The sequence below is a fragment of the Elephas maximus genome, chromosome 1 (genome assembly GCF_024166365.1).
Source record: "Elephas maximus indicus isolate mEleMax1 chromosome 1, mEleMax1 primary haplotype, whole genome shotgun sequence".
NCBI classification, from domain to species: Eukaryota; Metazoa; Chordata; class Mammalia; order Proboscidea; family Elephantidae; genus Elephas; species Elephas maximus.
The window spans coordinates 97186076-97199829 of NC_064819.1; the positions used below are offsets into that span (position 1 = coordinate 97186076).

The window sequence follows — 13754 nt, forward strand, 5'->3', positions numbered from 1 at the left end:
TAGCACTAAATGACAGAGTCCTGACTCAAACTCCAGTTACATAACAATCAGCTATTTCCTTCCCCAGAGTCTGCATCCTAGGGGAGCAGCCTTTAGAAAATTATCCTTAGTTTTATAATACTAAATTATAAAGCTAAAATAACATACTATTTCCATAAAAGAAAACTTTTCTCCTTGAAAATCATGGCCAGTGTTATATTTTTAAACATTCCTTGAAACTGTATTTTATCAAAAGAAAAATAAGCCCAAATATAATGTTAATTCAAGTTAAAAAAAAAAAAAAAAAGACTCTCAGACAATGGCATTTAAGTCACAGCTATCTAATCTACAAGGAAGATTAAGAAGAAAAAGTGGAAAAATGAATTAGCCCTTCACCGATTTGTTATATAAATATAAATAACATTTAGTTTGGTTTTTTGGGTTAGTCTTTCTTGCTAGAGTTCTCCACTTCCCGGCAAAGGGTTTACCAGCCGTTCTAAGCCTATGCATCTGCTTCAAAGGCTGACCAGAGACATCCAATTAAGTTATGGTCCTAATGAAAGCCTGATACAAGGATATTTCAAAGCTAAAGCAAAGGAAACCTCTGACATAAAGTATAACCATTTAATTCCTAAATTTCAATCAACGTGAAATGTTAATTAGTAAATCTAATCAGTGTTATTGCTTTGCACATTCAAAACACAACTACATGTTAAAAAACAAGGCTGGAAAAGGCAAACAATATTACCAGTAAATAACCAAACCAAACCAAACCCAGTGCCATCGAGTCGATTCTGACTCATAGCAACCCTATAGGACAGAGTAGAACTGCCCCATAGAGCTTCCAAGGAGCACCTGGCGGATTCGAACTGCCAATCCTTTGGTTAGCAGCCATAGCACTTAACCACTACGCCACCAGGGTTTCCTACCAGTAAATAGCTCTCCTTAATAAATTTCCTGGACAACCCATCAAAAACTTACTGCACAAAACAAGAAAACAAAAAATCCTCTACTGTAGCCAAAGATTTCACTCCCACCTTACAAAATAGTAGTGTTGTTCCTGTCAATAAATTCTTATTCTCAAGCTTGATTTTTAAATGAGATTATTCTTTAAAAAGAAACATTAAATGGCAAAGTTTCTCAGAGATTCTGAAAGTGACACACTAAGAAAAAATTCAGAATTTGTTGTTTATTCAGCAAACACTCAATAAGTATCACCATGAGCCAGGAACTAGGGATACAGAAATACTGGGGATGCACAGATTAAAATCACTTCAGTTTTGAGGCCAATCAAAGTGTGGGACTGGCCAACCAGGGATCTATTTATGAAGCTCAAGTCATTGAGACAAATGTTATCAATTGAGACAGGTGTTATCCATGGAGATGGATACACAGACCCCCCAAAGCAGGCCCACCCATATGTGAACACTTGAATTAATGACACAGTTTGCTCTGTAGAGCTGGGAGAAATCAACAGGTGAAACTGGGACAACTTGGTATCCGTATAGATAAAGAGGGAAATTATACTGATTAGGGACACATGTATGCAGTGACAGGCTAAAGAATACATGGGAATGATAAACCAAATGGAGGAAAGAAGAAATATATAACAGGCTTCAGCTGTATCAGTAATGTTTTATTTCTTGGGTTTTTAAATTAGTTTAATATTCTTAATACAATTTTTTAAAAGAATATAAAAGAAAAGCATAGTTCCTGTCCTAAAATAACTGAGTATCTGATGGGGGAGAGGGAGAAGGAAAGGGAAAATAGTAATACAGGATGCGAAATGCTTTGGTTGAGACACCTCACCCAGGATGGAGGTGGAGGTGGCACAGGGACAGTAAGGGAAGGTTTCTTTAAAGGAAGTGACTTAAGCTGAATCCAAGCTCAAGAAGGACATTTATTCAACGAGTGTTCATTAGATGCCTACTGTGTACTCCTGTGCTTGGGACACAAAAGCAAGGTAGTTACAGCCTCAGCCCTTGAGAAATTTAAAGGCCAGTGGATGAAACACACAAGAAGTCTGGTGACTGATTATATTTCAGGGACTGTGGCAGAGACAATAATGTACAGCAGATATTCCATGTGCTTGTCTACAGTACCCAGCCCCCCTGCTGTTAGCTGGGGCAACGTGACTAGTTCTGGCTAGTAAAACGTGAACAGAAAGGACATATGTCATTTCTGGGCAGAGAAAGTGAGAAGCCCATCCAGCCTCTCTTCCTCTGCCTCAGTGCTCAAGGACACTGTGAGTTCCAGTTGGTACAGCTACAGGCCTGGGTCCCTGAATGGAGGAGAGTTCCTGTGTGGAGCAGAATCTCTCACAACCCACGGCTGATGTGCATATTAACACGGAATAAAACTTTGTTGTGTTAAAACATTGGGATTTCAGGGTAGGTTTGTTACTGCAGCATAACCTAGCCTATGCTTACGAACAGAGTGAGAGGTGAGTAAGACATCTAAGCATCTGTTCTGTTGACTGCCTCCTACCCAATCCCCAAGCATACGGCCTGACCCATGTAAAACCAAACCAAACCAAACCCGTTGCCATCTAGTAGATTCTGACACATAGCGACCCTACAGCACAGATTAGAACTGTCCCACAGGGTTTCCAAGGAGCGGCTGGTGCATTCAAACCACGGACCTTTGGGTTAGCAGAGGATCTCTTAACCACTGTACTACCAGGGTAGGGGCTAATTAATGTTTGATAAACAAATGAAAAAACAGACCAGTAATTGTATGTAGACAACTGCTTTAAAAAAGGAATGCAGAGAAGGAGGTACTTTAGGAGGCTGCACAAAAAGGCAGGGGTCCAATTATAGAGTTTGGGTTGAAGACAATGAGAAAGTCACTGAAGTTGTTGAAGCAAGGAAATGATATAATCCAATTTGGGTTTTAGAAAGGTCACTTTGACAGTAATACACAGGATGAGCTGGAGATGGGCAAGCCTGATAACTGAGCAGATTTCTACAGTAATTCGGGCTGAGAAGGAATGAGGACAATAAGAGTAGGGGTTGGGAGAAGCGACACGTTTCCAAATATACAGAAGGAAGAACCCACAGGACCAGGTGACTCCCAGGATGTGGGCTGGGAGGCTGAATCCAATAGTGCAGCTGCCCTTCAAGAAGAATGTGGAGGGGGTCAACGGAGGCGGGAGCTACAGGGAGGAGTTAAGTTACCCTCTAAACATACTGAGGCTAACGGTAAGGGTTCAGTGAGACATCTAGTGAATATTTCTAGTGGGCAAATTAGATAAACTTAGGACTGGAGCTCAGATGAGAGAGCAAGACAGAGACTGGGAAACAATGGTCTCAGAATCCTCTGTCCAGGATAAGACTGACACAAGGCAGAATATGTGTATTTGCAAAGCTCTAGCTAAAGGTGCTATTCCCCTTAACCCTACTTTCTCCCAGCTCCCTTAGTGTTATGCAAGTCTCCATTCCCACTGCCAGTGGTGCAGCGGGGGTAGATACTTTCTAGGTATTCCAGGTTAGAGTGCTAGAAATATTTTCCTTAAAGAAATCTGGTTACCTATGGTGACTGGATTCTACAGCATTATTAGTGTTAACAATTAGAATTAATTTTGATGGGCTGATCTAAAAATCCAATTTCTATTATAAGATTCCACATAATAATCAGCTCTACTGAAAGGAGCTTTCTCAGGTTCAAAGGTTGATAATTATCAGTACTTCTTAAATATACGTTCCCCATTGCCATCGAGTCAATTCCGACTCATAGTGACCCTATAGGACAGAGTGGAAATGCCTTGTAGGGTTTCCAAGGAGTGGCTGCTGGATTCAAACTGCCAGCCTTTTGGTTAGCAGCCGCAGCTCTTAACCACTGCACCATCAGGGCTCCCTATGTATGTTAAACATACATATAGATACATACCAAAGAAACATAAGACCTGATTAAGCTATTAAAACTACTTACTACAGTTATAAAATTAACAATTTTGTAATACAATAAATTCTTATTTAGCTAGAATAATTAGGAAATATGGGAACTCCCGATTAACGAACTGTATGTATATCTTGGGTGTATTGCTAATATCTGGAGAACTGCACATAGTAACCACTAATATGATCTCATTTCCAACAATGCAATGCCCCTGACATTTGACAACCGCTCAGCACTGCCACTACTGCCAGAGAGCTCTGCTGGTATCCCAGATGGCACAAGGGCTGCACCCTACCAATCTGGGATATGCCCTGCAGGCTGCTTCTAAAGCCCTTTCTATCTGTTTATTTGTCCCTTCTTAAAAATATGAACAACATAAAAGTAAATATCTGTATTTGCTTGGACTACAGATAAATGGAAATTTATTATTTTTTCAGAATGTTTTAAAAAACAGCAGCTGCAAATACTTGTGCACAATGACTTAAACAAAATGTTCAAAAGATGAATAAAGCTAAGTATGAGGTAAAATAATTTGTTCAAATTACCACATGGCCAAGTATTAATAGTTTCAGTTCCTAGACTTTTAAAGCCATTTTATGCTTTAGCTATTTTTTTCCTATATAGGAGCTCAAGTATTGTTAAAAGGAAGAACAACTAGATATGAACAGTTTACAAATTGCTTTTTATAAACATCTCTTTGCTCTACCTAGCTAATCAGACTATTCAACAGAAGAGGAAATTCCCTGTCCAGTACAAAGAAACACCATCTTGTTCTGCAAACTGATATTCTGACAGCTTTTACCTTGGGAGCAACAAGGTATTTTGAAAAAACTATGAAAGATAATCAGAGACATAAACTATCATACACAGATATCATTCTTAAGTATGAGTCCCCAGGGCATAATAGATTTCTTAACACATCCTGCCTGTCTTTGCAGGTTGATACCCACATGTTAAAATGACCACATGTAGCACTATATATTGCATGGTATTCAACTGATCCTTTTATTCCTAAAGAGAATAGGAAAGAAATCAGCATACTGGCTGTATTTTCAAAATTATACAACATTGGTTTATTAGTATAAAAAACGACTCTCAATATGAAGCTCCAGTATTCACATTTGTTTAGAAACCATCAGACTTCAAGCAATTCCTTACTTAAGCATTTATTCCACAATTTATTTCTGTGCAGTCACGATTTACTTGGAGTTCAAATGAAACGTGGGGTGAGGGGAGCAAGCAACCGAGGAGTTAAGACTTTATCCCAAAGGCAATTGGGAACTGTCCTTGGTTTTCAAAGAGGAAAATGGCAATCTGACTTGTGCTTTGGAAGCTGGAACCTGGAAGCTGAATGTGTGATGGGCTGGAAATGGGGCAGAGAGGTAAGCTACAGAAGATAAGGGGCTCACCATACCTAAGGATGGGGAGTAGCAGGTAGCTTCAAGGCATATTTGAGAGACAGCATTGACAAGAACTGGTAACTAATTGGAAAAGAGAATGCCGTGAAAGGAATATAGAAACCTCTTGCTTCTTTCTGGGCTTCGTAGGTAGACAGAGATGCCGTTTCTCAAGAGAGGAATACGGTAGGAAATCAGATGGGAAAAGAAAAAACAGAACTTGAGGTACCCTATAAGAGAAGCTAAGCTTGCCAACAATCTCTATATATGATTCAAACTTTAAAAATTCAATTTAAATGTCCACCATTAAATTCAATTTAAAGGTTCTTTCAGCCAAGAAACAATGATTGCCTCTATGCAGCAGAATCAGTGGCCCTAAGGAGGAGGGGGCGGTTCCCTTTCAAATCTCGGGTATAGCCTGAATATCTCAGAAGTATTTAAGACTTTATAATTGGCCAAGAAGAATGCAATTTCTGGAAGCTAAACGGACTGAATGAAATATTTAGAATACTCAGGTTTTGGAGGTTCTTTAAACGGACAAAGCCACAGCAACGGCATTCCTTACGTCCACAACCTGCACTATCCGCCACTTGCCACCCGAGAACTCCAGGAATTCACTGCAAAATCGCCGCTCAGGAATATGCTAGCTTTGCCCAGTCCTGTACCCAATGCTGTCCTCTCAATACAGGTTCATACAGAAAACATTCGATGTAAACTCAGAGGCAGGTATTGTGTCCCCAAGGGAGCACCAGCATATTAAACACATTAAATCATAGGCGTAAGCTGTCTACATTAGAGAGGAGGAGAGTTAGGCGGTTCAGGTTCTGGGTTTAACACTTAACACCAATCAACCACACACCTGCAAAAAATAAAAATAAAAAATTACGCCTCTCGAGACTTCAGCTTCCCCAGTTTTAAAATGAGGTGGTCCAAATAGTCTCTCAAACCCTTCCAGTTATTAACATTCTATGGCTCTGCATTTACACAGGCACGTGTGTCTAGAATTATGGTCCCTAATTTCATCTTTATATCTATTTTTTCAATAGTACACCCTGCCTATTTTTAAAAGGTACAAAAGGACACATAGTGAAAAGCAAGCCTTCCTTCCTACTTCTTCCCAGAGGCACTTCTTGTGAACATTTCTTGAGATACTCTAGCATATGAGTATACATAGATATTCCTCTGGTTCCTCTTTTTTTAACCCAAACAGTAACCTTCCATACACACCGTCCTACCTTACTTTTTCACTTAACACATAAATCCATTGATGTCAAGTTGATTCTGACTCAAAGTGACCCCTATAGGACAGGGTAGAATTGCCCTGTAAGGTTTCCAAGGAGCAGCTGGTAGATTCCAACTGCCTACCTTTTGGTTAGCGACTGAGCTCTTAACCACTGTGCCACCAGGGCTCCACTTAACATATAGTGGAGATCATTTATTTCATCAGTACACAGCAAAAAGCCTCTTCTTTGTTACAGAAAATTTAAAACACACACAAAAGTAGAGAGAAAAAATATAAAGCCATCACCCAGCTTCAACAATTACCAACGTTTTGCCAATCTTGCTTTATGTACCTATACCCTACCACCTCCAGGAATATTTTAAGGTAAATCTTAGACATTAATTCATCTCACCACTAAACATCAGTAACAGATAAGGACTTAAAAAATATATATACATAACCACACTGTCATTACTACTCCTAGCAAAATTAACAATAATATCTTATTATCTAATAAACAGGTTATATTCAAATTTCCACAATAATTTCAAAACACATTATTTTACAATTGGTTTATTTAAATGAGGATTCAAACCAGGTCCACACATTGCAGTTGATTGAAATGACTCTTATGTCTGCTGGTCCAAAACAGTTCCTCATTCCCACCCTTTATTTTCAAGCCATTTAAGTGCTTAAAAAAAAAAAAAAAGGTAATTTATCCTGTAGAATTTCCCAGATTCCTGCACTTGCTGATATCTTCCTTACGATACTGTTCAATTTCCTCCTCTATTCTCCATATTTCCTGTACACAGGTAGTTAGATCTTGAAGCTTGAACAGGTTTGTATTTGGCTGTTTTGGCAAGAAAACTTTACTGTAAGGTGTTAAAAACGTACTTCCTCTGCATCACATTTTGAGATGCGTAAGATGTGACACCACTTTTTAACGACGTGAAGGTGGAACTGTGGTTTCAAGTGTTGTCACATGGTCTGTCCATTATAGAGCTCGCCATTAGCCTTTCATTTAATGGCTTTAGCATGTCATTAATGACAGCCATTTACATCTATGATTTCATTAGGGAACACGAGATTTTGATTTTCTAATTCTATCATTCCTTCTATCTTTATTAGCTAGGATTCTATTAAGAAACGTCCCTTGTCAACTGTCTGATTCCCCTAATATAGGAAAGACAAGATAAATGGATTACTTTTTTCTCCTTATTTGCTAATTTTCAGAAAAATGAGATGGTGTTCAGGCAACCTCCAGTTTTTTTTGTTGTTGTTGTAGTATCATTGATAACTCATGGATTTTTATATTTGATGCACTTAAATTAACTGCAGTCATTATTCTTTTTGATGCTCTCATTTTTTAATTAGTAAGAAATGCTTCAGGCCTCATCAAAAGGGGGAAATGCAGAACAGAACTGAAAAAGTCTCATGGAATCTAGACTTTCTGGAGCCATGGAGGCTGGATGAACCCCTAAAACTACTGCCCTGAGATAATTTGTAAAGCTTAAACCAAAAATACCCCCTGAAGCCTTCTTAAACCCAAATAGTTTAGCTTAACTAGTAAAGAATGTCTGCTTTGAGCACTGTGCTCTTTTAGATCTATTTATATGGGATAAAATAGACAACAGCAAACTCAAAACATTAGACAGGAAACTTAGGGGACAGTGAGTTTATGCCAGTGGAGGAGAACTTGAAGAACATAGTCAACGTCACTGAACTGTATATGTAGAAGTCGTTGAATCGGTATATGTTCTGCTGTGTATATTCTCACCAACAAAAAAAATATTAAAAGAGAAAGAGAGAGACCCTTCGGAGTTGGCTTCTGTTTCCTTTTCTCTCCAGTACTTTATTACGAAATGTTCAAACATACAGCAAAGTTGAAAGAATTGTACAGCCATCACCCATATACCTTAACTTTACCCGCAAGGTTTTACAGATTTTGCTTTATCCCTTGTGTCTTTTTTATATAAATCTTTTAGTCTTGGATTGTTTTCTTGTTTTTTTTTTGTCACTATAAGATATCTCAGGCTCATCTTAAGCATTTCCTGTCCCGGATCTAAATTCTGCCATTTCTCTAAGGACCCCTGCCTCCTTTTAAGGAGAAATAACATTTAGAGACCTCAATTTAGATACCAGCTGTGTTGTCATTGCTTCTAAGCCTTTTCAATGACAGATAGGAAATATGTATTATTAGAAAGAGAAAAACAAATTATGGGTCATACTGATACTTACATTTCACATTTAAGGTTACAAGGCTTTTATTTCTTGGATTTTATATTTAAATTTTTTTATGCAGAAAATAACACTAATATAATTATTTGATTTATCCTGTAATATCACTTAAAAACCCACTGCTGTCGAGTCAATTCTGACTCACGGCGACCCGACAGAACAGAGCATAACTGCCCCATAGGGTTTCCAAGGAGCGCCTGGTGATTTCGAACTACTGACCTTTTGGTTGGTAGCCGTAGCTCTTAACCACTACGCCACCAGGTTTTCTGTAATATCACTTAATAGTTACAAATTAACAGTACTATTAACCACAAAACTACTAAGTACAGTTAAGATTTCTTTATAGTTTTTCTAAGCCTAAGGATAGATCCCATTAGAGCTATTCAGTCAAAACACTGCTCTAAAGCCACGTGAAAGATTTATTTTCCACGTGATTATGCCACCAGTTTGAAATACAGTCAAATTAATTTGCTTCTGTTTTCCATTTTTAAAAATGGTTTCTGTTGTAACTGAAATATAGTTCACATACACTGAAATGCACTGACCTAACATAGTTGATGAGTCTGACAAATGCAGGCACCTGAACCCACACCCCTATAAAGATATACATTTCCATCTCCCCAGAAATTTTCCTGTGCTTTTTCCTGTCAATGCCCTCAATCCAGAGGCAACCACTAATGTAATCTGTACCACCATGTTTTGCCTGTTCTGGATCTTCATACAAGTGAAATCATACATTAACCACTCAGAGTTTTATTATGTGGTTGTACTATAGTCTAATTAACCTGTTCTCTTCATGGACATTTTGGTCGTTTCCAATTTTCTACTATTAAAACAATGCTACAGTAAATAGCCTTACACATGAACCATTTCTTACATGTGACTATACTGGTAGAATTCGTACACTCATCCATTCACTCATTGATTCAACTAATATTCACTGAACATCTACTTGGCAGCAAGCACTGTTCTAGGCACTGCAAATACGGCAACAAGCAAATCAAAGACTCTGCTCTTGTGGAACATACAATCTAGTGAGAGGAAACGGACAATAAACAAAAAAAATAATGTCAGGTGGTTACAAATACTAAGAAAAATTAGGCAGATAAGAAGGCAGAAATTAATGGGTACTCTTTTAGACAAGGGGGTCAGCAAAGATCTCTCATAAGAGGTATTTGAGCAGAGACCTGATCAAAGTGAGGCAACAAGCCTTTGGCTCTCTGCGGGAACAGCATTCCAGGCGAAGGTACCTGCAGAGGCAAAGGTCCAGCCCTGAGGCACTAATGTACCTAGATAGACAAAGTAAGAAGGCCAGTGTGGCAACAGCAAGGGAGAGGGTGACAGGAGCCTGGAGGTTACAGAGGGCCTCACGGAATAAAAAAAGGAGGTAAGGACTTGGGGTATTATCCCAACTGAAGAAGGGTACTCTGAGGGGTTTTCAGCAAACGCTCAACAGATATTTCAACAGGGTCACTCAGGGTACAGCATAGATAGCAGATTGAAAGGGGGGCAAGGATGGGGTAAGAAGGCCAGTTAGGATTTTTAATAGTTTTTAAGGAGAGACATGAAGATGGCTTAGACTAAAGAGATAGCAGTAGGGATGGTGAGAAGTAAGAAGTACTGATTTGATTACTTAAAGCTGTTTGTAATAGCCCCTTATTAGTCTTATTATCTATAAAATCTGTACTGATGTCCCCTCTTTCATATGATTGATTCCATGGCTGAGGCAGGAAATGCATATGGTAAATCTGAAATATCTTGTCATACCAGATATTGAGCAAGCTATGAAAGACTTTTAGGGTGATATAAAAACAAAACAAAACAAAAAACTCAGGAATTTTATGTATACTTCTACCACAATTAAAAAAAAAGGCTCAGGAGTCAACTTAAAGAGGCCCCTACTGGTCAAAAATGGGCCAATAATAACTGCAACAGACTGAAACATCAAACGTTTAAATCCATGAGTTCATATTGTTAATTAAAAAAACAACCAAACTGATAACCACTAGAGGATGCCAATAAACCAACTCATTAATTTGGGGACTAATTGGAAAGTGAGGAAAAGAATCCATCATTTATTCTGCCTTTCCTATGTGACCAGATTCGCTTCTACTTTGTAGAAGTATTTCAGCTATTATAGAAAGGAATGATAGAGTTAAAATATCACCATATTGCCACCTCTCATGAATTAATGAATCTAGGCGCTGGACATCAATGGCTGCTAACATCGCATGCATATTATGTGCCTCTTGATGGAAGAATATAACACCACCTATGAAGCAGTCTTGCCAAAAAAAAAAAAAAGCAACTTAATTTGATCAAGGCCAACTACTAAGTCATAGGAAATACAGAAGACAGAGAACATACCAAATGACACCTCAGAGATACAGTCCACAAAACCAAGACTAGGAGAAACACTATAGGACGATTAACCCAGTTTCTTCAACAAATAAACAGGTCAATCACCAAGGGTAAAAAAAGGTGATGGAAGGGGAACCTATAGCTTAAAAGAGACCTAAAAGGCATATCAACCTATTGCAGTATGTTTAGGCCTTATTTAGATCCTGACTGAAGTAAAATGTAAAAAAAGAAAAAAGTTATGACATTTCTGAAATAAGTAGACATTTGAACACCAACTAGATATTCGATGATACTGAGAACTTATTAAATTTTTTTTAGGTATGATTGTGGTATTGTGGCTGTTTTTGTTTGTTTTTCACAGTCTTCTCTTTTATAAGATGTTTATGGATGAAATTATACGATACCAAGGATTATATTACCCAAAATAATACAGGAAGGGGAAAAGTGGTTAGGGATAAAGATGAAACAAGATTGGCCATGAACTGGAACAGCTGAAGCTGGGTGAAAGGTACATGGGTGCATAATACTTTTTAGTCTATTTTTATACAGGTTTGAAACTTTCCATAACTAAAAGGTTTTTTTTTTTTAATTCACAATTTTCTTTACTTACTTTTCAATACACTGAAATCCTTGAGAGGTACAGCGTCACATGGATGCTGTGTTCAATGACCCTGGCAGGAATGTTGCTTTGGAATTTGGTCCAAACTACACCACTGTTCCCATGAGTACGAGTTACCTTTCCCCAGATTATACTACGGCTCTGTCAGGTTTGCCACCAGGAGTGACTGCATCGTTCTTCGCCTTGTACTTATGTGCACATCTCTTGCCGAAACAGAATTTGGTTTCACCTCAGGCATAAACACCTTTAATTTTTAAGAAGAGCTGTGTGCTCCCTCTGGAGACCCCTTTTACAGCCAGCAAAAATGGCCCTGGACCACAGTCTTCCAAACATATTTGCCAGTTTAGAAATCCTGTTCTCAGCAGATGTCCACAGGCTTAAAGTTTTTTTTTATGGTCTTTATTATTCTTCGCCCTTTGCACTTCCATAAATATTTTGAAATGAGTTTATTAACAACAACAACCAATAAAACCTGCTGGGATTTTCATTAAAAATTGCAAAAACCAAAAGGTTAATTTGAGAACTGAAATCTGTGTCTTCTAGTCCATGAACAAGGTATAGCTCTCCATTATGTAGTTCCTTGAAATCTTTTCTTTTATGACTTGAATTAGATTGCATTATTAGAAGGTTCTGTCCCACTCCAAGATTATAACAAATTTATCTCATGCTTTCATCTAATAATTTATGGTTTTGTTTATATCTACAGGAAATTATCCTGATATAAACACAAAGAAAGGATCCAACTTCATTTTTCTCCAGATGACCGGCAAGTTGTTCTTCTATGCATTTAGGTCTATTTCTGTTCTATTGATTCACTTGCTGATTCATGAGCCAGCTGACTATCATTCCATTTTAGGTGCTGTAACTTTGCAATATGGTTTAATTGGACTGTGTATCACCACATCATCCTCCACTCTTCTTTTTCGGAATTTTACTGGCTACTCTTCCATTGTTTGCGTACTCACCTGAACTTTAAAACAGCTTGAGGGTTTTTTTAAAAAAACAAATTTCTACAAGGATTAATTAAAAAAATTAAAGATTAATTTAGCAAGGATCAACATCTTATGATGTTGAACCTTTCTGAAAATATGGTGTTTTTTCATTTGTTCACGTTCTCTCAATAACATTTTAAGTTTCTTTTACACAGACTGCCCATTTCTTAAGTTTATCTTTTTTTGTTACTATTATAATAGACACTTTATTCTATTATTTACTATTTCAAAAAAGTCACACCCAATTTTTATAGTTACTACAAAAAATTCCGCACAATCAAATGATTAAAAGGAAATTATTTTAAAAAGTAAAAAAGAGATTTTTATTTTTACATCAATGCACTGTAAGTCATCACGGCCTGGCCCGCTCCTCAGCAAGCACCATGAGCAGGAGCCACAGGAAAGCCAGGCCGTGACCTCGGTGAAGCGCGGGTGCAGAAGGTCAAAAACAACTGTTCTTTGACAACGTATGTGCACATTCAAGTTTACCATTCTTATAAAAATGAGAGCCAAAAGAGGGCTGAGCATATATGATGGACCAGGAATAAAACAAATATTTAATCGTATAGGTGAAAATAAGATGGAAAGATAATTTTAGTAAATTTTATTTTTATCTTTTATGTAATTTCAAGTACTATATTTCACAACTTTAACTGTTAAACTTTTATTCTGTTACAAAATTACACTTTGCTTAATTTAGGAAGATGGGGATTATCACTAGAAATCACGGAAAACAACTATGTAGCAACTCCATTATGACTGAGAATTCTTGGCTAAGAGTTTTTGTACTTGAAGAAATCCACTGCTCTAAGACTCACAGAAAGGACAGAAGTAAATGTGGAAGGAGTGGGTTCATTATGGACCAGATGTTTTAGCTATTCCAACCCTGCAGAAAACTCAAATAAATAAATCTTATATAATCAAAAGTCTAGTACAGGAGTCTTAAGAAAACTGATAACATCGGTTACCCCCGGGAATGAAAACGGGAAGCTGGGGAGAGAGGCATGACAGGGAGAATTTTCACTGTATCTCAATGTGCCTTTTGACAT

The 13754-nt window shown here is 37.7% G+C and overlaps 1 protein-coding gene and 1 pseudogene across 1 annotated transcript in view; both read right to left on the reverse strand.

Moving 5' to 3' along the window:
* NUDT3 (nudix hydrolase 3) overlaps positions 1-13754 on the reverse strand; it is an 89704-nt gene that overhangs the window by 32061 nt on the left and 43889 nt on the right. The gene's annotated exons all lie outside the window — the stretch shown is intronic.
* LOC126079412 (60S ribosomal protein L35a-like) lies at positions 4447-13279 on the reverse strand (annotated as a pseudogene).